We start from the raw sequence: 26,944 nt of genomic DNA on the forward strand, positions 1-26,944 counted from the left end.
TAAGCAGCACCAACTTTGTATCCAAGCTGCTAGAGAGAGTGAGGACGGCAAAGGTAGGCTACAGGCCTACGGGGCAGTTGTATATCAATAAAAAATCGATTGGTTACTGATTAATATGCTGTTGCATCGAAAATTATTTTTTACAAATCTGAAATGTTTTGAATTTCCCACTTGAATTACTGAATAATTAAATAAATACTTTATTGTCGCCAACCAGTATTCGAAATAGCAGCGTTGCCACGCCATAGGCCTGTAGCTTTGTGAAACGTAAACGTTAGGCTTAATTAACATGAGAAAATGACCCCCCCCCCTCCAACAAAAAAAAACGAATCATCATGTATCCATTAAGGCTATAGGCTACTACAAGCACTAGCACCACAACATAATCTGATAGCAGCCTATTGATAGGCAGCCGCGGAGACGTCTCAATTCCAGAACCATGGACAGCGATCGGTACTCTATACTTTGCACGGGATTCCGGAGAAACTACAGTACGCCAGTCCAAACAGTTTGAAGCTTTGAAAAATGCCCTATGCATGACGTGAATTTCCTGTTTCGTTTTGCTTGGCAAGAAATGGTTGAATCCCTCCCTCCCCCCTCTGACTGGGGCTCAGGATTATTAGTTTAAGCCTTCTAAAAATATCTCTTTGACTGTACGAGCCCCTGACAGCAGAAACATCTCACACATTCTGATAGCTTTTTTTTACTAACTATGGCTGTATGTTCCCCAGTCTGCAGCTAGAGAGAGGGCTGATGTTCTTAGCTTTCCATGTTATATTTTACCTTTCTGTACACCTACGACCATATTCATCAACCTGCCACATCACTTAAAGGTTCCTCACACACAACGTGCTTAGTTAGCTCTATGTGTCTGCGTGCGCTGGGGGGAGTCCAATTTTTTTTGGGGGGGGGGGGCAAAGTGCCCCTTTTGTTAATATGATACCTCACCGGTCAAGACTCCAAAATAGCAACATTCACAAGGGGGCAACAGAGGTTTTCTTGTTGTCTTCACATTTGTTGTGAAAGCAAATAAGATCTATTGTCTTGTTGTACAGAAAGTTATCTAAACTTTGCTAGCTAGCTATCTGTTTAGCTTCCCATATCTCCAATTTGGCATATTCCTTGGCAAATCTTGCCGGTGTAACCTACAACATTATCTCAGTTTGTTGTACTGCTTCAATGTATTCGCTCCCATATCAGCTAAACATAGAATGTCATCATTGTTGGTCACGAAAAAAGAAAAGCACATGGCTATATGTTTTTACGTCTCCAAATATCCTAGAATAACGTTGTCACCTCTAAACAAAATACCTTTTGGGGCGAATCTAATAAGGCTGTTGTTTGGTTTATTGTTTGAACAGTCGCTGAGATTATATTTACATATCAATGCAAAATAGGTTAGTCTGTAGAGGAATAAGGAATAATACCTGGCCGTTACAATTTTTATGTGGCACAGGAGTATGTCAAATTTAGGAGCACACTACAAGGAGCCGCACCTTTTGTGACAAAAAAACGACATTGCGACACTGCCCTACGCTCTGTAGGGTATAAATAGCTCTTAATTGGTGAAACTGCTATGTCCTTTTAGGATATTACAACATCAAATAAGTTACTACAAACAAAAAACTATATTTTTTTTTTTTGTCCCTGGGACATCATTGCACGCCAGACAGAACAGCAGCTGATGTACTGTAGTTTGTTTTTACCGCTCTGCCTGATGCTCCAGCCACAAAACCAAAAACAATAACAAAGGCGTTGGGGAGAACAGTGACGCTGTTTCCTCCTCATACGGATTCCATCTTTAATGAGGAGGATAAGGCTGCGTTTAGACAGGCAGCCCAATTCTGATATTTTGACCAATCACATCAGATCTGTTCAAATCAGATCTTTTTCAAAGCTGATCTGATTGGTCAAAATACCAATTATTGAAAATAAATATCAGAATTGGGATGCCTCACTAAACGCACAAGGGCTGTAAATACATTCAATTTCATTCAATACAACTTTATTTGCATTCTTATATACTGTAATGTGTTCACACATGAGTTGTAGAGTTTGGTGTTAAGCTGGAAGCATTCATACCAACGTGCTGCTCCATCTAGCCTAACAACCCATATAACATATAAATACATAAAATGGCTACAATACATCACACACAGGTGGCTCATATAAATTGTTACCGCCATTTTATTCATTCTCTATGCTGCCCACCAACACCCACTTACACAGAAGAGCATTTCACACACACACACACACACACACACACACACACAGATGCAACTGTAGCTAACTGGGTGACTGAAGGCTACAGACCAACCAACAAGAGACTTGGATAACTATTATTCAACCTGCACTCGTGTGCCTTTTTTAAAAGTTGTCCCAAATGGCACCATATATCCTGTACAGTGCACTACTTTTGACCAGGACCCATATGAATCTGGTGAAAAGTAGTGCACTACATAGGGAATAGGGTGCCATTGGGGATGCAGACCTTGGTTAAGGGGCTCCAGATAAAGTGTCATTGTTTTGTTTACACATTTGACAAGGAGAAAAGTCAATATCTAGTAAATAAATGAACATGGTGCCCACCACACTGTGTGTGTGTGTGTGTGTGTGTGTGTGTGTGTGTGTGTGTGTGTGTGTGTGTGTGTGTGTGTGTGTGTGTGTGTGTGTGTGTGTGTGTTACTAGATGAATTGACACATCTCTGGCCCAGTAATGAGGGAACGGAGACAGAGAGGCATGTCTGTTCCCCCTGGGCTCCATAACCTTATTGTTCCATGTTGTCTCCTCCTCTTCTGTTGACACACCACACATACACACACACACACACACACACACACACACACACACACACACACACACACACACACACACACACACACACACACACACACAGAACAGAAACACACACAGAAACACACACATACACCACTCACACCACACACACATACACACCACACACATACACACCACACACACACACACACACACACACACACACACACACACACACATATACACCACACACATACACCACACACACACACACACACCACACACCACACACACACACACACACACACACACACAAACACCACACACACCACATACACACATTACTCCATCTCCTCCCTCACTTCTGTGAGGAGGACCAGATTGTCAACCTCTCTTTCTCTCCCAAGGTCACACTGCCAGCGAAACCCCAGACGCCTTTCCATATAATTGGATCATTTAGCATCATAGCATTGACTTATTGTTTTGTCTAAGGGTCAGAAGTGAGTTGAGAGAATGGACTTGTCACTGGTGATTTGTGTCCATTTCATCGGGCAGCAGCCTACAGCAAACGTCTGGCCATTGATTAAACAGAGCTAATAACATCACCTTGCTGCTAGAAACCACCACAAGTCTCGTACACTCTAAATAATGCTGTGTTGTGGTCACTGTTATTGAATTGCATTGGTGTAAACTAGGAAACCCCTTGTCTGTGTTACAGCCAGTTTCATTGGCTGGGGGGATGATTTGGGGTTGTTTCTGAATGCCCCTATGGGCCCTGGTCAAAAGCAGTGCACTATAAAGGGCACTATGAAGGGCACTATGAAGGGCACTATAAAGGGCACTATGAAGGGCACTATGAAGGGCACTATAAATGGCACTATGAAGGGCACTATAAAGGGCACTATGAAGGGCACTATAAAGGGCACTATAAAGGGCACTATGAAGGGCACTATGAAGGGCACTATGAAGGGCACTATAAAGGGTACTATGAAGGGCACTATGAAGGGCACTATAAATGGCACTATGAAGGGCACTATAAAGGGCACTATGAAGGGCACTATAAAGGGCACTATAAAGGGCACTATGAAGGGCACTATGAAGGGCACTATGAAGGGCACTATAAAGGGCACTATAAAGGGCACTATGAAGGGCACTATGAAGGGCACTATGAAGGGCACTATGAAGGGCACTATGAAGGGCACTACAAAGGGCACTATAAAGGGCACTATGAAGGGCACTATGAAGGGCACTATAAAGGGCACTATGAAGGGCACTATGAAGGGCACTATAAAGGGCACTATAAAGGGCACTATGAAGGGCACTATAAAGGGCACTATAAAGGGCACTATAAAGGGCACTATGAAGGGCACTATAAAGGGCACTATGAAGGGCACTATAAAGGCAATAGGGTGCCATTTGTGATCCAGACATTGTCTTCTTCTCATGCACTGTTGTTATTGTACAATGGGCTCATTCATCCCCTGTAACTATTCCCCAGGTCCATACTGTAAATGAGAACGTGTTCTCAGTCAACTTACCTGGTCAAATAACAGTAAATAAATAATAAATAAATACATGAAAATAAATAGTAAGATGAGCTAAAGTGGGGCATTGAGATTAAAGGGGCTCGTGCTCCTGTGAGTGCACTGCTCATTCAGGAAGCACAGCAGCAGAATGGAACTACTCCTTCAGACTCAAGTCTCTGATCATCACACCTGTCACAGTCAGTCAGTGACTGGAGGATAGAATCGAGAGGATGTGACTGGAGGAAGGAAGTGACTGGAGGAAGGAAGTGACTGGAGGAAGGAAGTGACTGGAGGAAAGATGTGACTGGAGGAAGTAAGTGACTGGAGGAAGGAAGTGACTGGAGGAAAGATGTGACTGGAGGAAGGAAGTGACTGGAGGAAGGAAGTGATTGGAGGAAGGAAGTGACTGGAGGAAGGAAGTGACTGGAGGAAGAACGTGACTGGAGGAAGGACGTGACTGGAGGAAGGAAGTGACTGGAGGAAGGACCTGACTGGAGGAAGGAAGTGACTGGAGGAAGGAAGTGACTGGAGGAAGGAAGTGACTGGATGAAGGAAGTGACTGGAGGAAGGAAGTGACTGGAGGAAGGAAGTGACTGGAGGAAAGATGTGACTGGAGGAAAGATGTGACTGGAGGAAGGAAGTGACTGGAGGAAGGAAGTGACTGGAGGAAGGAAGTGACTGGAGGAAGAACGTGACTGGAGGACGGAAGTGACTGGAGGAAGGAAGTGAGAGGACAGAAGTGGCTTGGAGGAAATGAGAGGTCTTGTACTGCAGGAAGTGACTAGAGGACGGAAGTGACTAGAGGAAGGAAGTGAGAGGACGGAAGTGGCTTGGAGGAAATGAGAGGTCTTGTACTGCAGGAAGTGACTAGAGGACGGAAGTGACTAGAGGAAGGAAGTGAGAGGACGGAAGTGGCTTGGAGGAAGTGAGAGGACAGAAGTGGCTTGGAGGAAATGAGAGGTCTTGTACTGCAGGAAGTGACTAGAGGAAGGAAGTGACTAGAGGAAGGAAGTGAGAGGTCTTGTACAGCAGGAAGTGGCTAGAGGACGGAAGTGAGAGGACGGAAGTGGCTTGGAGGAAGTGAGAGGTCTTGTACTGCATGCCAACAGTGGTTGTGTCCTACACCCTATTTCATATTTAGTGCATTACTTTGGACCCTATTGGTCCTGGACAAAACAGGTGCACTATATAGGGGATAGCCTGCCATTTGGGATGCTCACACAGTGACAACCTGTTGACAACCTGTTGACTCTGTAAAAATGTTTTTTTTGTGTTCTTCAGGAACAGACACATTGGTCAAAGAGCAAGGTTTCCAGTAGGTGAGTTACTAACCAGATCCTAAAGGTTTATTTTTGCTGATAATTTAGTTATTTTTCTGGTCAATGATTGATGTGCTATTATACTCTCCAGGCCTTGCAGCAGTTGCCATGGAAACCTGGCAGTCGTCATGTTTCTTTGTTCACCCAGCTCTCTCTCTCTCTCTCTCTCTCTCTCTCTCTCCTCATCTCTCTCTCTCTCTCTCTCTCTCCTCATCTCTCTCTCTCTCTCTCTCTCTCCTCATCTCTCTCTCTCTGTCTCTCTCTCTCTGTCTCTCTCTCTCTCTCTCTCTCTCTCTCTCTCTCTCTCTCTCTCTCTCTCTCTCTCTCTCTCTCTCTCTCTCTCTCCTCCTCTCTCTCTCCTCATCTCTCTCTCTCCTCATCTCTCTCTCCTCATCTCTCTCTCTCTCTCTCTCTCTCTCTCTCTCTCTCTCCTCATCTCTCTCTCTCCTCATCTCTCTCCTCATCTCTCTCTCTCTCTCTCTCTCTCTCTCTCTCTCATCTCTCTCCTCATCTCTCTCTCTCCCCTCTCTCTCTCTCTCTCTCTCTGTGTTATTATGACACACTCTGCTAGGTCTGCACCCAACATCGCCTACAGATGTTATGTGTTGAATTTTGAAAAGCCTCTTGGGACGCTGAGATGTTGGGCATGGTTTCAAGCCTCTCCCTCTCTCTCTGTATCTCAATCTCTCTCTGCCTCTCTCTCTCCCTCTCTCTTTCTCTCTCTGCCTCTCTCTCCCTCTCTTTATTTCTCTGCCCCTCTCTCTCTCTCTCTCTCTCTCTCTCTCCCTCTCTTTCTTTATTTCTCTGCCCCCCTCTCTCTCTCTCTCTCTCTCTCTCTCTCTCTCTCTCTCTCTCTCTCTGCCTCTCGCTCTCCCTCTCTCTTTCTCTCTCTCTCTCTCTCCCTCTCTGCCTCTCTCTCTCTCTCTTTCTCTCCCACAATCTCTCTCTTTCTCTTTCTCACTCACTCACTCCCTCTCTCGCCCTCTCTCTCTCTCTCTCTTTTCTCTCTTCAGGGGTTAAAAAGCTTCTCTCATCAGTGTCATTACTCTCTGAGATAATATGTCTCCCCTCTCCCTACTACAGTATAATCCAGTCAATCCAGTCAATCAAATTACAGACTTGTTAGTACACAGAATGATGTATGTGTTTTAAGTGGGGCTGCGCCTTAAATGATGAATACATTTTTTGCTTTGCCTGCCTCTGCAAATGTTTCAACAACCTATATCCCTGAGTCACTTTTTAAACATGAATTTAAAAAGACAAACAAAACGGGTGAGTTTTAAAAGAAAAATGGAATCTGATTTCGATATGTTTAAGTGGTTTTCTCTGTTTCGGAAGTAGAGCTCTCCCTTGAATATAGTTCTTCTCTGCATGAATATTTGTCGTCCAGAATCACTTACGGTGTGATCAACGTGACTGGAATGGAAATAGATTCCTGATGGCACTGACAGCTTCCACAGAGAAAGAGAGGAGAGGGGGATGAGGAGGGTGGGAGGGAGAGAGGAAAAATCTCACATTTCAACAAGTAAATATAAAGGGCAAAGCGTCTTCCAGCACTAACCAATTCTCTGACATTTTCTGTGTCAACTTGATTTGCCAGAACACTGCAAAATTGCATCGGATACAGGGTGGGAAAATTAACACCTGCCAACTGCCAAACGGAATTTGTTAAAAAATAAACCGATTTTTTAGGGCCCTACTTACGGTAGCATGTTGCAGCACATTGCCAGGGTCAGCAAGCCAGTTCAGTATTATTTATGTTTTATTTAACAATATACCACATTACTTTTTACTAGTAGTACATGCTCATCTGTTTGTTCTTGTCGTTGTTGTTGATGTTTAATTATGTCAAAAATATATATATATAAATATTAGCTGGTAAAAAAGTGTGAGTGGTGGTAGATTTGTTTTTCCAGCTACCTGCCACAGTGGCTGCTGGACCAAAACATGTCATCTCCCAGATTGGATAAATGTGATTCTTCAAATATCACTAATAGCTATGTACTCATGTCTAGCTGGTTTGCGGTTCAAGGATGTTTTTCTACATATATTTATCTTGCTGTCACTTTTGCTATAAAGTTTCACTTTTGTTAAGTGTCACTTCACTTAAAATAAATAAATAAATGTTTTTAAAGAGTTTGGTTGGTGCAACCAGGTGCTTCATATTGGCAAAAGGAAGACCAAAGGATGAATTGCATGTCTTTTTCTGCTACCTGCTTTCTAAATTTATATTAATAATTTTTATAATAACCATACTTAAATCATTTTTTTTACCAGATATATGCAATGTAGCCATGTCAATTACTATTTAACGTTTGTCTCTCTCGCTCTGTAAAGCCGTCAGTGCACCCTAACACACTTAGCAGTCTTTTCCTTGAGATGGCCACAGATGAGATGAGGTGTCTGATGAGGTGTCTGATGAGGTATCTGATGAGGTGTCTGATGATGAGGTGTCTGATGAGGTGTCTGATGAGGTGTCTGATGATGAGGTATCTGATGAGGTGTCGGATGAGGTGTCTGGTGATGAGGTATCTGATGAGGTGTCTGATGAGGTGTCTGATGATGAGGTGTCTGACGAGGTGTCTGATGATGAGTTGTCTGATGATGAGGTGTCTGATGAGGTATCTGATGATGAGGTATCTGATGAAGAGGTGTCTGATGAAGTGTCTGATGATGTGTCTGATGAGGTGTCTGATGAGGTATCTGATGAGGTGTCTGATGAGGTATCTGATGATGAGGTGTCTGATGAGGTGTCTGATGAGGTATCTGATGAGGTGTCTGATGAGGTGTCTGATGACGAGGTATCTGATGAGGTGTCGGATGAGGTGTCTGGTGATGAGGTATCTGATGAGGTGTCTGATGAGGTGTCTGATGATGAGGTGTCTGACGAGGTGTCTGATGATGAGTTGTCTGATGATGAGGTGTCTGATGAGGTATCTGATGATGAGGTATCTGATGAAGAGGTGTCTGATGAAGTGTCTGATGATGTGTCTGATGAGGTGTCTGATGAGGTATCTGATGAGGTGTCTGATGAGGTATCTGATGATGAGGTGTCTGATGAGGTGTCTGATGAGGTATCTGATGAGGTGTCTGATGAGGTGTCTGATGACGAGGTATCTGATGAGGTGTCTGATGAAGAGGTGTCTGACGAGGTGTCTGATGATGAGGTGTCTGACGAGGTGTCTGATGAGGTGTCTGGTGAGGTATCTGATGATGAGGTATCTGATGATGAGGTGTCTGATGAAGTGTCTGATGAGGTATCTGATGATGTATCTGATGAGGTGTCTGATGTGGTATCTGATGAGGTGTCTGATGAGGTGTCTGATGATGTATCTGATGAGGTGTCTGATGATGAGGTGTCTGATGATGAGGTGTCTGATGAGGTGTCTGATGAGGTGTCTGATGATGAGGTGTCTGACGAGGTGTCTGATGATGAGTTGTCTGATGATGAGGTGTCTGATGAGGTATCTGATGATGAGGTATCTGACGATGAGGTATCTGATGAAGTGTCTGATGAGGTGTCTGATGAGGTGTCTGATGAGGTGTCTGATAAGGTATCTGATGATGAGGTGTCTGATGAGGTGTCTGATGAGGTGTCTGATGAGGTGTCTGATGATGAGGTATCTGATGAGGTGTCTGATGAGGTGTCTGTTGATGAGGTATCTGATGAGGTGTCTGATGATGAGGTGTCTGACGATGTGTCTGATGATGAGGTGTCTGATGAGGTATCTGATGAGGTGTCTGATGAGGTGTCTGATGAGGTGTCTGATGAGGTGTCTGGTGAGGTATCTGATGATGAGGTATCTGATGATGAGGTGTCTGATGAAGTGTCTGATGAGGTGTCTGATGATGAGGTGTCTGATGATGAGGTGTCTGATGATGAGGTGTCTGATGAGGTATCTGATGATGAGGTGTCTGATGAAGTGTCTGATAGGGTGTCTGACGAGGTGTCTGACAAGGTGTCTGATGAGGTGTCGCAGACCAGCAGTAATTTAATCTTTCCTTGGCACTGCTTGCATCCCAAATGGCACCCAAATCCCCATATGGTGCAATAACTGTCAAAAGTAGTGCACTATATAGTGAGTAGGATGCCGTTTGGGACTGAACCGCTGCCTCACTAACAGCCTCTCTGCACGGGGGAAGATACATTTTTCAGCGGCTTTGATACCGATGAACACCTTGATAAACCTGTCATATTCTGTGGTTGGAAAAAACTTCACATCATCTCAACCAACTGAAGTGTATATGCAGTCGATTTTTGATCCGATCAATTACTGCACGATGAATCATTTACACTTACTGCACAATTAATCATTTACACTTACTGCATAATAAATCATTTACACTTACTGCATAATGATTCAATTACACTTACTGCACGATGAATCATTTACACTTACTGCACGATGAATCAAGCAAACTAACTGCACAATGAATCATTCACACTGACTGCACAATGATTCATTTACACTGACTGCACAATGATTAATTTACACTGACTGCACGATGAATCATTTACACTTACTGCACAATGAATCATTTACACTGACTGCACATTGAATCATGAATAATTTACACTTACAGCACAATGAATCATTCACAATTACTGCTCAGTGAATCATTCACAATTACTGCACAATGAATCATGAATCATTCACACTTACTGCACAATGAATCATTCAAAATTACTGCTCAGTGAATCATTCACAATTACTGCACAATGAATCATTCACAATTACTACACAATGAATCATTCACAATTACTGCATAACGAATCCACCCCTGAAAAAGTTGAATTTAATGTGATCTGTTTTCCATATTGTGCTGTTGCCATAGGAAGTTGTTGCTAGGTAAGTAGGCTATACAAACAATCCCCCAGGTGAAAATAACATATTGAATTCATTGTGTGTGTGTGTGTATGTGTTTTGACTTTCTTATTATCATAATAGTTACTGTATCAGTTGCTGTTGCCTGCTAACAGCCTCTGGTGTTAACTCCTGCCCTGGGTGATCGTATTATTCTCACACGGGCAGTCTTGAGTCATGACGAATAACACATGATCGTTAAGGCTTCTCCAAAAACTGCACTCTGATGCTGCTGATGGTCATTGGTAGCCGACCAAACTCGCAAATGGCCAGTCGCTCTAATGGCCTGGTACTCTGTTGCTCTGTTGTCCTTCTAATCACTCTGATATCAATGCAAATTATATCGAAAATCAAAATCAAGCACTTCACGAGAGCCCTGCAATCAGTGTTGGAGTTGAATAGGATTACCTGTTGCATAGCAATAGCTCCTCATAGCTGGTTGATGCATGGAATGAAACATGTGTTCCTATAAGCCCATGTTGCTCAAACGTTTCTAAAGGCTGGGCCTACTATATTTATACCTCAACTGTCCTAATAATAAGCACAGAGCTTCTCTTTACAACTGGACTAGCAAGAAACAGTGTATGCATTTTTTTTGGGGGGGGGGGCCTTTTCAAACCATAGTCTTCAAACCATAGTCACAATGCATCATGTGACCTAGCCCATAGACCTATATATTTTGATAAGGTTTGTATCGCAACTGAAGTGGCCAAATAGTTTACCATAATAGACCAAGGACTCCTGGAACACGGTTGGAGTGCGATTAGCCTACAGAGCCAGGGGAAACATGACCCGTGGAACACGGTTGGAGTGCCAATAGCCTACAGAGCCAGGGGAAACATGACCCCTGGAACACGGTTGGAGTGCCAATAGCCTACAGAGCCTAGAGAAACATGACCCCTGGAACACGGTTGGAGTGCCAATAGCCTACAGAGCCAGGGGAAACATGTGTTCTTATAAGCCCAGTCATTTTGTAATTGTGTGTAAAAACAGAGTTTTCACCTGCCAGTGGTCACTTTTTAAAAGAGGATCCCAGCTTTCTCGTGCTCTTATATTTATTGTTATATTCTCAAAATAAAGCACATGAATCCACTTTACAACCTGTGTAGCTAACCTGGCATATTAAACACGTGACCAAGGGATGGATTTCCTCTGTTTGACTCTACTACATTCAGGTGCTTGTCAAATAGTGAATGAGAGACTGATGAAGTGTGTGCAGCCTGCGTAAGAAACAGAGCAGAGCTCATGTCTTTCATGAGATTCTATTCAAATCATCATTGGAGTCACATCATGCACATCATGCACATCATGCAGCCTTACAATGTATTAAAAATCCAAACATACTGTATAGCCTAACATTTGTATCACAACTAAAGTTGCATAAATAACTCTAAATAAAGCATGAAGGAGAACCTGTTACCACTTTGTTATTAACAGCTCACCACAGAATGATGTCACAATCACAATATTCTTTCTATTTTATTCAGCTATGTTCAATTGTATTCTTCTACCCATAAAATAATGTCAAATAATGCCACCGGAATTATAAGCTAATCTTGTCTGCTTAATGAACTACAGTAGTGTAGCCCACAGCCATATGGCATAGTCAGATCAGGACCTAACATAAGGACAACTAAGGACAACTCAGAATATGCTATTCTGTTCTTCCGAAATAGAATACATTTCCTTCATATCGTAATGTTTATTTAGACCTGCCAAAAATAAATAATGAATTTATTGTGATGGTGTAGGCTATATTAAATAGATTTATTAGACTTATTAAAATGTAGAGTGCCTGGATTGTGGGCTACGTGTGGAAGCTCAAAGATGCTAAACATATTTACGGTAATTAAGGGTAAATTACCATGAGACTGGTAGTTATTTGCATGACAGTTACCTGCTGACAAAAATGTCATGACTGCCACAGCCCTACTCTCCATTAGCACTTAAGAGTGTTACAACCATTTTGCCTCTGTCCAAGGTCTCGGCCGACCTCTTTAGACTGGTTTTAAAGGCCGTTTGGGAGGCGCTAAAGCTCACCGGCTGGACTGTGGAAGGCAGTGGAGCTGGCTGGTAGCGTTTCTTAGGAGACCTGGCACTCTGATATCTTCCTGTTAGGCTTTCTTTGGTTTCCCTCAAGGTTCCTCAATGTAGATAAACAACCACACTGCTATGATTGTCTTAGAAGAGGCTTGTTGTTGTTGTTGTTGGATGCGTTCTAATAAAAATATAATCATATAAATATATAAATATAATGTAAGGAAATATGATCATTTAGCAGAAGTTTTGAATCCAAGGCGACTTGGACGTTAACGTTGACAGTAAATGTTTCCCATGTTGGAATCAAATCTACATTCCACCGTTCTCTAAAGCACAATGCACTGAGCCACTGGGACCAAATGATCAAACTGCAGCTCCGGTCATGGTCCACCCTACTGTGAGCCACTGATAGAGACATTCCTCCTGCTCATTGTACATCATGATAAGTTACTAGTAAAAGAGGCTTGACAGGTGTGGGGTTTTTATCCCTCTGATGATCAAAGGGAGGCTCAATAGAGAGTTGTGTTAGTCTCCAGGGTTATCCATTCTGTGCAGATACTGTCAAACGGCACCCTGTTTCCTACATAGTGCAGTACTTCGTCCAAGGTCCATAGGGATCTGGTTGAAAGTAGTGCACTACTGTCTATAGGGAACAGTGTGCCATTTGGGATGTAATCAGGGCCTGCTTCATGTATTACACCGCCTAGCCTATCCCCACTCCTCGTTTTGGGGTCAGTATTGGGACTTGTTCTCTTTACTATTTATACTGTGGAAATAATATTGGTTTATCTGTTAAAACTTATCATATTCATTTGTATGAGGACGACACTGTTACAGTGCTTTCGGAATCTATTCAGACCCCTTGACTTTTTGTTACGTTACAGCCGTAATCTAAAAGTGATTAAATTGTTTTTTCCCTCATCAATCTACACACAATACCCCATAATGACATCACAATACCCCATAATGACATCACAATACCCCATAATGACATCACAATACCCCATAATGACAAAGCAAAAACAGGTCTTTAGAATTTTTGGGTGAATGTATATAAAAGACAAACCTGAAATATCACATTTACATAAGTATTCAGAGCCTTTACTCAGAACTTTGTTGAAGCACCTTTGGCAGCGATTACAGCCTTGAGTCTTCTTGGGTATGATGCTACAAGCTTGGCACACCTGTATTTGGGGAGTTTCTCTCATTCCTCTCTGCAGATTCTCTCAAGCTCTGTCATGTTGTGTGGGGACTGATCATGCACAGCTATTTTCAGGTCTCTCCAGAGATGTTCGATAGGATTCAAGTTCAGGCTCTGGTTGGGCCACTCAAGGACATTCAGAGACTTGTCCCGAAACCACTCCTGCGTTGTCTTGGCTGGGTGCTTAGGGTTGTTGTCCTGTTGGAAGGTGAACCTTTGCCCCTGTCTGAGGTCCTGAGTGCTCTGGAGAAGGTTTTCATCAATAATCTCTCTGTACTTTGCTCCATTCATCTTTCCCTCAATCCTGACAAGTCTCCCAGTCCTGTCGCTGAAAAACATCCATACAGCATGATGCTGCCACCACCATGCTTCACCGTAGGGATAGTGCCAGGTTTCCTCCAGATGTGACACTTGGCATTCAGCCCTTTTTGGTTTCATCAGACGAGCGAATCTTGTTTCTCATGGTCTGGTCTGAGAGTCTTTAGGTGCCTTTTGGCTAACTCCAATCGGTTTGTCATGTGTATTTTACTGAGGGGTGGCCACTCTACCACAAAGGCCTTATTGGTGGAGTGCTGCAGAGATGGTTGTCCTTCTGGAAGGTTCTCCCATCTCAACAGAGGAAATACAGAGCTCTGTCAGAGTGACCATCGGGTTCTTGGTCACATCCCTGATGAAGACCCTTCTCCCCGGATTGCTCAGTTTGGCTGGGAGGCCAGCACTAGGAAGAGTCTTGGTGGTTCCAAACTTCTTCCATTTAAGAATGATGGAGGCCTCTGTGTTCTTGGGGACCTTCAATGCTGCAGAAATGTTTTGGTACCCCAGATCTGTGCCTCGACACAATTCTGTATCGGACCTCTATGTACAATTCATTCGACCACATGGCTTGGTTTTTGCTCTGACATGCAACTCTGGGACTTTATATAGACAGGTATGTGCCTTTCAAAATAATGTCCAATCAACTGAATTTACCATTTTAAAATAAGACTGTGACGTAACAAACTGTGGAAAAAGTCAAGGGTATATTGTGAATATTTCTGAAGGGACTGTATGTATGCCATTGCCCCAACTGTTGACCAAGCTATGTTAGATCTGCAATCTGACCTTGTTGCCTTTACAGAAAGCCCTGGTTTGTTTAAAACGTGTACGTAATGTCGGCAAGACTCAATATATATTGTTCTCTAATTCTCACAAAAATGTTTCAGATGGACTACATATCCCATCGAAGAACATTGACCTTGATCAATCACTCCTGTGAACCCGTTGACCTTGATCAATCACTCCTGTGAACCCGCTGACCTTGATCAATCACTCCTGTGAACCCGTTGACCTTGATCAATCACTCCTGTGAACCCGCTGACCTTGATCAATCACTCCTGTGAACCCGTTGACCTTGATCAATCCCTCCTGTGAACCCGCACTGAGTGAAATGACTGAAACGGCCCTTATATCAGCCAGCAAAGCTGTAGTGATGTGTTCATTTGGCTAATGTAGCAGAAGCTTGTTATTTCAACAAAGTGGTGAAGCAATCATATCATTTCTCCACAGACGGATGACATTGCAGAGATTTCCAGGAGGGCCCAGAGCCTGCCCAAGGTGAACAAGAAGAGACAACGAGTGCTGGTCTTCACTCAGGGCAAGGATGATATGGGGCGGCAGGGTAGTGGAAGGTTGCAAGTTAAAATCCCCGAGCTGACAAGGTACAAATCTGTCGTTCTGCCCCTGAACAGGCAGTTAACCCACTGTTCCTAGGCCTTCATTGAAAATAAGAATTTGTTCTTATCTGACTTCCCTAGTTAAATAAAAGTTAAATAAAAATACTGTGGCCACTATCGGTAGGCAAACTAACTTTTCTATTTCTAAATTACATTTTTGGTTCTTAAAGCCTACAGGTATGATGCTGTTATAACACATTGTAAGACTTGTCTAATCAGTTATAACCATCTCATAATAATCCTAACTAAATACCAGAAATATTCTATTTTTAGGTTGCTTTCCTAATCGTCCCTCTCCATTCTCTCCTTCACTGTAGGGAACTTATCGCCTCGTACAACCATCCTGATCTTGCGAGCGTTTATGTCCCCTGTAAGGCATCTCTGCCCTTCACTCCCACCCCATATCTCACAATTTCAGAACATTGCCTTAAATACATGATGATAGATGACTGCTGTTTACTAGTCGCTGAATCACAACAACATTTACTTTCATGTATAACTTGACAGTTGATACCGAATGTTTACAGAGAGAAAATTCTAAGTCTGTGATAAACTCTCCTGTCATTTAATGTGTAGTTAGTCATGTTTACCTTGAAAGTATTTTTGATGTGTCCCAAATGGCACCCTATTCCCTATATAGTGCACTACTTTTAACCAGACTCTGGTCAAAGGAAGTGCACTCTAAACAGAATAGGATGCCCTTTGTGACTATTCTGACATTCAAATAATCAGAGAGGTTGGAAGGGATCACGAGCATTGATTTCTGAAGTATACTTTTTTTTTGCGCTCTTAGGCTGATTCCAGAAAGTCCTTAGTGATTTAAAAGTGTCAACTCTTTCTTTTTCACACCTCTCCCCCCATTAGGCTACAGTACAGTATTACTGCTATCCTGGCCTATTTGTTACCTGTGTTAGTGGACATTAAAAGGGAGGTGTCATCGTAACAGAACAGAGCAAGGCATGGGGTTGCAGCGCTGCCTGAGATAAAGCTATGTGGGGAGAGATGATGGTTTCTGATTACAGCCTTTGTTTGGAGCCACGGGGTGTCTCTCCTCATTGCCCTTGCAGTTCAGACTACTGACACGATGTGCACAGGAGAAACACACACTCACCTACACACACGGAGTTGGGGAGGGGAGGGAGATAGTCTCAGTTCAAGACTGGAACATATCCCTCGTCTCAGAGGACTGTAGGCAGGAGAAACGTAGCGGTACTGGAGCTGGTAGTATATTACCCCTAGAAACAGATATAATCTGAAGGATATAGTACTACAACCACTAGAAACAGATATAATCTGAAGGATATAGTACTACTACCCTTAGAAACAGATATAATCTGAAGGATATAGTACTACAACCACTAGAAACAGATATAATCTGAAGGATATAGTACGACTACCGCTAGAAACAGATATAATCTGAAGGATATAGTACTACAACCACTAGAAACAGATATAATCTGAAGGATATAGTACTACTACCTTTAGAAACAGATATAATCTGAAAGATATAGTACTACTACCCTTAGAAACAGATATAATCTGAAGGATATAGTACTACAACCACTAGAAACAGATATAATCTGAAGGATATAGTACTACAACCACTAGAAACAGATATAATCTGAAGGATATAGTACTACTACCTTTAGAAACAGATATAATCTGAAAGATATAGTACTACAACCACTAGAAACAGATATAATCTGAAGGATATAGTACTACTACCCTTAGAAACAGATATAATCTGAAGGATATAGTACTACTAACCTTAGAAACAGATATAATCTGAAGGATATAGTACTACTACCCCTAGACACAGATATAATCTGAAGGCTGCAGTACTATTACCCCTAGAAACAGATATAATCTGTTTAATCCTCAACTACAGATTGAGGATTAAACACACACCTTCCCACATGTCTGCAAGGTGAATTCGTCATAATGTAGTATTAGGCTAATATTTATTATTCAGAATACGTATGACGTTGTCGTTCAATCACATGTCATGAGGGGTGTTCTTCACCAATGTTACAGTGTAAATGTATGCACATTCCTTTAAAACGTGTGTGTGTGTGTGTGTGTGTGTGTGTGTGTGCGTGCGCGTGCGCGTGCGTGTGCGTGCGCGTGCGTGTGCGTGTGCGTGTGTGTGTGTGTGTGTGCGTGTGCGTGCGCGCGTGCGTGCGTGCGTGTGTGTGTGTGTGTGTGTGTGTGTGTGTGTGTGTGTGTGTGTGTGTGTGTGTGTGTGTGTGTGTGTGCGTGTGCGTGTGCGTGTGCGTGCGCGTGTGTGCGTGTGTGTGTGTGTGTGTGTGTGTGTGTGTGTGTGTGTGTGTGTGTGTGTGAGTGAACATTCCTTTTTATTCACGTTGATGTTCAGCAGAGCCAAATAAATGTCAATGTAAAAAGATAATTAAAGATGTTCATTTCCCAGAGGCGGGACTCTAATAAACTTGTTCGTAATTTGTCCCCCTGTCAGGATTTGATCATTTGCCAACCTCTGAACGTCACATTAAACCATTTTACAGTGATTAAGGACAGAGAATCCCCTTCCCCTGTGGTATAATTGCCAGAATAAAGAGATGTTATTGTAACTGCCACAGCCAGTCTAGCCAGTGAGGCAGCCACACTCTGAAAATGCTAGGTTTAAAAACAACCCAATTTAGGTAAATATTGGACAGAACACAATGTTGGGTTATTTTAACCAAGCCAGTTGGGTCACTTAGTTTGGTTGTTAGGTTGTTGAGCTATAACCCACCGGTTCAGATCAGAAGACTGGAGGCGTGGCTTAGTGGGGGCGTGGCATGCAAATAGTTATTTTTGGCCACCCGTGAAAGTAAATTATATTCTGGTTAATCTGATGTGTTGTATTGTCACCACATGTTAAAGTTAAGCACTCCCTGACCGTAGAAAGCCCTTGGTTCTCTATGGTGTTGTAGGTCAGGGTGTGACTAGGGTGTGTTCTAGTCGCTGTTATTCTATGTTTAGGTTTGAGTACGGTTCCCAATTAGAGGCAGCTGATTATTGTTGTTTCTAATTGGGGATCATACTTAAGGTGTGCCTGTTTCCACCTGTATGTGTGGGATGTTGTTTCTAATTGGGGATCATACTTAAGGTGTGCCTGTTTCCACCTGTATGTGTGGGATGTTGTTTCTAATTGGGGATCATACTTAAGGTGTGCCTGTTTCCACCTGTATGTGTGGGATGTTGTTTCGTGCATGTAGCACCACGTAGGTCACGTTTCATTGTTTGTTGTTTTCACTTTAAATAAAGATGTGGAACTTGAATCACGCTGCGCTTTGGTCCGTCCATTATCACAACCGTGACCAACTCCTTGGTAGCTTACCCAACAGTATGAGCTCTTAAGTGCTTATGCATATCCCAATGTTGGGTGAATAACTACTCTGTTCTGATATTTAAATAATTATATTAGAGTATGTTGAATAAGAATAAGAATTTGTTTTTTAACAAACTTGCCCAGTTAAATTAAATACTAGTACTGATATGTTCACGTGAACAGGAGCGACTATAGAGCAGAAGCTGGGATGTTTGAGACTATATGAACACTGTTGAATCTGCCATCATAAAATAGCCTTTCTTAAATCAATGTATTTTCAGTTAAATACATCAGGTACTGTATTAATATAGAAGAAGTGCTTCTGATCTATGATCAGGTCCCCCCCCCCTGTCCATGTAATCATATGCATTATGAGTTATCAAGGGAAAACTGATCCTCGATCAGCACTCTGTGATGCTTTATAAAGACAGGCCCTGTTTGCATTTCACATTCCAGCAAGCGATGTAATCAATTAGCAGCTGACTCTGTGAGAGTGACCTCTGCTCTGGTCCTTACCATCTCCTATCAGTGATTTCTCTCATCGCTCGTCTCGAAGGGATCTCGGTCTCGTCTGCGGCGATGATCTTTTGGCGTGGGGTTACACTACAGTAATTACAGTCATATGTTTTAGTTTTTTTTTGTGAAATAAAGATGCTGGGTTATGATACAGAAACAGATTGAATGTCAACTTCTCTGCCTGCTAATCGGACGTGTTTGCCAAGAAAGTGGTAATGTTGTTTTCTCTCTCTGAGACACAGTTTGGAAGTGTTCCAGATTGTATTATTATTCGTTGTGCGAGTGTCTCACACTCTCTCACGGAGGAGCTGAATGTTGTATTTTAACTCTACAGTACGGTTGAGCGCACTCCTCGGAGAAAAAAACACTCATTAGTCATTTTGAACGTCTGACAAGCTTCCCGTTTATTATGACAGGGGTTCCCAAAGTTTATCACTCAGGCCCCCCTTCTATCATTGCGACGTCTTTTTCTATGGGCACAAGCACTGTTCATGACACAAACTGTTCATACCCCTCTTGTTGGTGGAGAGGACATACTGCAGGTTTAAAGCTAGTCTCCTGCAATTCCATACATTTTGCCATGTCTAATGTGTTTTCATGTGATATCTGAGTCACTCAACAAAATCTATTGGCTAAAAGCGTTAGCTGACGTGGGCCAGTTGATCTGTACATTTCTGACTAGTTATAAATAGCTCTAAGGTTTGTAATGACTGACAGGACAAAAAGGAACTGATGATGCACGACCTCATTTTTTAAATTGCGCCTCGTGCTTTCTACTATTAAAAATTTTTCAATAGGAAGTTGAAAGCCCGACTGAGTGTTCTGCACCCCACCGTTTGGGAACCACTGTATTGTGATGTGACCAACGGAGCCACTGCCTGTTCACCCCGCTTCCATCCAGAAGGCGAGGTCAGCACAGGTGCATCAAAGCTGGGACCGAGAGACTTGAAAAACAGCTTCTAATCTCAATGCCATCAGACTGTTAAACAGCCATCACTAACTCAGAGAGGCTGCTGCCTACATACAGATTTTAAATCTCTAGCCAGTTTAATAATGCTTACATATCCTACATTACTCATCTCATATACTATATTTTATACCATCTATTGCATCTTGCCTATGCCGCTCTGTCATTGGTCATCCATTTATTTATATGTATATATTCTTATTCCATTCCTTTACTTAGATTTGTGTGTATTAGGTAGTTGTTGTGGAATTGTTAGATATTACCATACTGTCGGAACTAGAAGCACAAGCATTTCGCTACACTCACATTAACATCTGCTAACCATGTGTACGTGACCAATAACATTTGATTTGATTTGGTTTGACCTTGGTCTAGTGGTTAAGATTCAGAGCTCTCTCTGGTTCGATTCCCGGTCAGGGAATGAATAGCTTTATGAGCTCCCAAGTGGTGCTGTGGTCTAAGGCACTGCATCTCAATGCTAGAGATGTCACTACAGACCCTGGTTTGATTCCAGGCTGTATCACAACCGACTGTGATTGGGAGTCCCGTAGGGCGTTGCACAATAGGCCCAGTGTGGTTAGGGACTGGCTGGGGTAGGCCGTCATTGTGAATTTTGTCTTAACTGACTTGCCTAGTTAAATAAAGGATACCTTTTTTTTTATGTTACTGATTAAACTGTCATTGTTGAATTAGTGTATGTAGTGGAATGTATTCATAGTGTTGACGTACAGTTCTGTTCTGCCAAGTGTTCATTAAAACTTTTACCTGAAGTCTGTCACAATACAATGCCATTGATTTCTAATATCATGATGTACTCACCATCCAGTAGGCTAAATATCCAAGGTATAAATATCTTTATTTATTTTTTTGCACAACAAGTAACAGCCTATATTTATCTCAAGTTAATGGTGTGAAAAACAATAGTTAACAAAGTACTTAATCGGTGCAAAATGCCAAAGTGAGTCGCAAAGAACAAAGAATTCCTTGAGTGAATGATTAGCAAACCGTTCAAGCCTAGTTAATTAGAGAGTTGCCGAGGTTTAAAGAGAGCAAAAGTCAGACTATTGCAAATTGTTACCAAGGATGTATTTCATTATATAAAAAATATAAAAAATCCCTGTTTCTTTCTTTATTGAATCAATGCTACAGTTGAACTTGTTAGCGACTGTAACACTTTAGTCAACCCCCCACACAGCAAGCCAACCAGGCACATTGTTGAATCAATTAACAAATCCACCATATCATCAGTATTTTTTTAAAATTCTAATGCCTGAAGTATTCTGGCTAACACTTAGCTCTCCAAGTCCTCCTGACTTCAGAATCTGGAATAGCTCTCTGATGGGGTCGGCACAATGCGTTGATAATGAAGGAGGGGCTGTGCTTTTACTGGTTGGCCCTCCTCTGTGTCTTTTTCACTCAAACACAGCCCTCGAGCGCTGTCTCCCCCCCCATCCAATACAACGATTAGAACATTTGAGAGAACGAATCAAAACCACTTGCACGTTTTCTGAGCGATTATATTGCATGAACAAAAATGGTCTCCTTTCCAGACCTGTGTGTCCCAGCTCTCCCTGCACTTTGAGTTACATGGGGCGCGTCGGCCAGGCTTTGCTTGAAGAGCCTGAGCTGTGTAAGGACAGTTGGAAAGTTCAAATGACTGACTGACTGCACTTGGTGACCCTCCCCTCATTACAGACAGTGAAATGTGTAGTTAGTAAAAGTGATGTTTTCAGACATGCCATCAGCCAACGTCAACAGAGACACAGATCTTTGGCAGGAACCTGTTCATGAACATTTCCAAGTTACCGAGTCCCGAACGGGTACCCTATTCTCTATCTAGTGCACTACTTTTTTGATGGACTCTGGTCTAAAGTAATGCACTTACGTAGGGAATAGGGTGCCATTTGGGACAAATAGGCATGACAGTTCTCTGCCAATGAGCTCTTTGTGTCTTTGTGTTTCCACATCGCCAGAGAGTATGGTGTACTTGTAACCTGAGCTAATGTTTAGTCAACTACTAATTTGACTCTCAGAAGAAGTTATGTGAACTTTCGTGTCCTTGGTGAAATGAAATACAATGAAATGAAGGATTGGCAGACATAGGGATGACAGAATGGAGTGTTATACTGTTGTGGTGCGATGTTTATGTACAGAGCATTCGGAAAGTATTCAGACCCCTTGACTTTTTCCACATTTTGTTACATTACAGCCTTATTCTAAAATGGATTAAATTGTTTTTTTTCCACTCATCAATCTACACACAATACCCCATAATGATGAAGCAAAAACAGGTTTTTAGAAATGTTTGCAAATGTATTAAAACTGAAATACCACATTTACATAAGTATTCAGTACTCAGTACTTTGTTGAAGCACCTTTGGCAGTGATTACAGCCCCTTTGGCAGTGATTACAGCCTCAAGTCTTCTTGGGTCTGACGCTACAAGCTTGTCACACCTGTATTTGGGGAGTTTCTCTCATTCTTCTCTGCAGATCCTCTCAAGCTCTGTCGGGTTGGATGGGGAGCGCCCCTGCACAGCTATTTTCAGGTCTCTCCAGAGATGTTCAATTGGGTTCAAGTCCGGGCTCTGGCTGGACCACTCAAGGACATTCAGAGACTTGAGCCACTCCTGTGTTGTCTTGCCTGTGTGCTTAGGGTTGGAAGGTGAAGCTTTTCCCCAGTCTGAGGTCCTGAGTCCCCCAGTAGCCTACAGTTATTCTCTGTATCTAGTTTAAATATAGGTTATGTCATGATCATGGATAGTTTTTTAGGTTATGTGTGGTTTTGTAGTCTTCTAACAGGGTGGTGGGAGTTAGTAGGTTAGAGTAAGATACGTTATTGCCATTACAAAGTTCATGTTTATAACCCATTAGCCTCTTCTGTTTCCAGCTGCTTACAGCTCAGATGTGTGGTTTCTCCTCTTCCTCCTCAATTCCTCCTTGTCCCCCTCCTTCTCATTCTCTTCCTCATCTTCCTCATCTTCCTCATCCTCTTCCTCCTCCTCTGCTGCCCACTCTGGAAACCTTAATGAGGAAATAACCTTTTGTTTGAAACTGTGTCAACATATTTAACTTCCCCATTTTGTTTGATATTCTCAGGGCTATTGAACAGAACGTCTGCTGTAATCATACGTGTTTGAAATCCATGCTCAATAATTATACTGGATTCTATTATTCTATTATAAAGAGAGGGTTTAATTAACAACACCAATACGAGCTCATGTCTACGTCCCAAATGGGCACTCTGTTCCCTATATAGTACACTACTTTTGACCAGGGCCCTATGGGTAGTGCACTATAGAGGGAATAAGGTGCCATTTGGGATGTAGACATGAGCTCGCATTTGGTGTTGTTAATTAAACCCTCTCTTTAAATAAACACACATCTCGGAATTGATCATTATAATCTGTTAACTGTAGAATAATTAACAATCTATGATTTATTATTAGCACAGTGTACATGTTAAGATGTCAAGTGGTTAATAATTTTCAAGAGGGAGGAGGAGGAGGAGGAGGAGGAGGAGGGAGGGTCCACATGCTTCATTTGCAACATTAATTAAGCAAAGTCATTATGGAGCTAATTAGCTGATCTTAAAAGGATCTTGGTTTTATTGTAATTTATTATCAAAGTGACAATCAGCTGCTTTCTTGAAAAGGGGGGAGTGTTCACAAGAGTGATTATTGATGTTATCCTGTCAAGTTAGGCTACATCTGTCAAATACCTTGAGTATCTGTCAGCTTGTCAGTTCATTTATTTGATGTGCTTCTTTTCACGTGGTGGCTTGATTTGTTTTAAATGGTATCCAATTATCTACAGTGTAATATACTGTAGATGCCAACAAACATTCAAAGGCCATTTTCTCAAAAGTGAGGTTACAAGTTTATCAACTTTTCAAAAGCAGTTTTCAAAACTGCTTTCAAACCTTTCCCATTAAGTCTCAAATACAGTGGATGATATACCATTTTGAAGCTCGGTGTCTCTGCTTTTATCCAATGTTAAAAAAAAGATATATTTTAATAACATTTTGCTGCATAAGACTGAATCAAGGCGGTGGGTCACATAATGCCTCTGTATGCAGGGAAATTCATGAGAACTAGGCCTTGTGAACCTTATTCATGAGTGACACAGTGGACTCTGAGGACGTTCTGGAAGCTTGTTGAAATTCATGAGGTTGAATCAGTGAACTGTTATTCCATTAGCAGGGGGTCTCGTCATTTTACATTCTGTTTGTCGTCGCTAGCTTTTTCTCTCTCTTTAAAGGTGCAATCAGCCATATTACCACTATATATGTTCGTTCGAGTTAGTGATAACCATTTTAAAAATCCTAAACTCTTTAAATCCTAAACTCGAAGGTCTTTCGAATCTCTGTCAGCCTCCTCATGTTCCTTTCATCCAAACTTCAGCCTTTAGTGCACTACTTTTGATAGGGCTCTGGTCAATAGTAGTGCACTAAATAGGGGATAGAGATCCATTGTGTGGTGCAGATTGTACTGACAGAAGTTGTTGATTTAATGTCATTCTACAGCACAAGACTTTGTCATCTGGTACATTTCTCTGGCTTTTCTTTTGTTCGCTCTGCCAATTTCCCTTCTTTTTACTCGTGCTACTGATAATTGAAGCAATACATCCCGCTGAAGATTAAATATGGCATTTAAATAATTTATTAAATTGAAACCAAGTAACTGTTTTTTCATTTCCTAGAACTCTTATCCATCTTGATATAATACTGATCCATCTTGATATGATTTTCATCTATCGTGATATAACACTGATCCATTGTGATATGATACTGATCCATCATGATATGATACTGATCCATCACGATATGATACTGATCGATCTTGATATGATACTGATCTATCGTGATATGATACTGATCTATCGTGATATGATACTGATCCATCATGATATGATACTGATATACCTTGATATGATACTGATCCACCGTGATATGATACTGATCTATCGTGATACGATACTGATCTATCGTGATATGATACTGACCCACCCCGATATGATACTGATCTATCGGGATATGATACTGATCCACCTTGAGATGATACTGATCTATCGTGATACGATACTGATCTATCGTGATATGATACTGATCCACCTTGATATGATACTGATCTATCGTGATATGATACTGACCCACCCCGATATGATACTGATCTATCGGGATATGATACTGATCCACCTTGAGATGATACTGATCTATCGTGATACGATACTGATCTATCGTGATATGATACTGATCCACCTTGATATGATACTGATCTATCGTGAAGAAGAGGAAGATATCCAAGTGGTCTCTCTGGTCTTTGTTCCTCAGAGAAGATCTCATTTAGCCACAGGTGTAAGCCACATCCAGGTACTTGTAGGTTCCTACACAGGGATCTCCATACAGAGAGTTGTACCTTGATAATGATACTGATCTATCGTGATATGATACGGATCCACCTTGATATGATACTGATCCACCTTGATATGATACTGATCTATCGTGATATGATACTGATCTATCATGATATGATACTGATCTATCGTGATATGCTACTGATCCACCTTGATATGATACTGATCTATCTTATTATGATACTGATCCACCTTGATATGATACTGATCTATCGTGATATGATACTGATCTATCATGATATGATACTGATCTATCGTGATATGATACTGATCCACCTTGATAATGATACTGATCCATCATGATATGATACTGATCTATCGTGATATGATACTGATACACCTTGATAATGATACTGATCCATCATGATATGATACTGAGTTGAAAGGGTAAAAACGTATCACTGCTATGCATTTTTACTGTATAGTGAAGTCCTACAAAAATAACCTTGTGGCATTACACCTGAAGATACAATCTCTTGTGAAATTACACTCAACTGACTGATCACAGTGTGTATGACATTTGGAAGCATGTTATTCTTTGTTCCTTGACCCAGGGTCATATAGGTAACAATGATTAACTAAACAATTACTTATCCTCAATTTCTCCCTTCGCTCTCTGTCGTTGTCCCCCAGGTGAGAAGGTGACCGTGTTTCCTGTCCTGAGCGTTAACCGGAGTGACATCGTGGACACTAACAGAGAAGGAGATGCCTTTATTGGAGGTACAGTACGCTAGTCTGTCTCCTCCCTGGTTTCTCCCTGGTTTCTGCCTGGTTTCTGCCAATCATCCTCACCACGTACACAGATGCCAATTTAACCAATTTTGCCCATTTAACCAATTATGTCCATGTTCCATTTCAAAACTTTTCACTAGCCCTCCCTAGCCCCGTCATTCAAACTGTGCTCTGTCAAATTATATTTTAAGGAGTGACACTTTAATGATATTTTCTTCTCTGCTCTGCTCTATTATTTTTTCTTTGACCCCCGACCTTTGCCTCTCTCTCCTCCCAGGCTTCCTGTCTGGAGCTGGTCCTGTGCTTTGATTTCCATGTATTTTCCTTAAAAACACCTGCTGCATTAAGCTGTGTGTATGTGCCTCAAAGGTGTGTAAAGTTTGTGTAACCCTTAACCTACAATTTCCACGCCCCAGCGGAAATCTGATTAACATAATAATTTAAAAAAGAAGGAAATCCCAATTCTAATCCATCTGTTCAAGCTATATATATATTTTTGCCCCACTGTATATATATATATATATATACAGTGGGGCAAAAAAAAAC

At 41.8% G+C, this 26,944-nt stretch overlaps 1 pseudogene; it reads left to right on the forward strand.

Moving 5' to 3' along the window:
* LOC121840758 overlaps window positions 1-26,707 on the forward strand; it is a 187,034-nt pseudogene extending 160,327 nt beyond the window's left edge.
* Window positions 26,708-26,944: the final 237 nt, after the last annotated feature.

This window comes from Oncorhynchus tshawytscha, linkage group LG25 (genome assembly GCF_018296145.1).
Source record: "Oncorhynchus tshawytscha isolate Ot180627B linkage group LG25, Otsh_v2.0, whole genome shotgun sequence".
Lineage (NCBI taxonomy): Eukaryota > Metazoa > Chordata > Actinopteri > Salmoniformes > Salmonidae > Oncorhynchus > Oncorhynchus tshawytscha.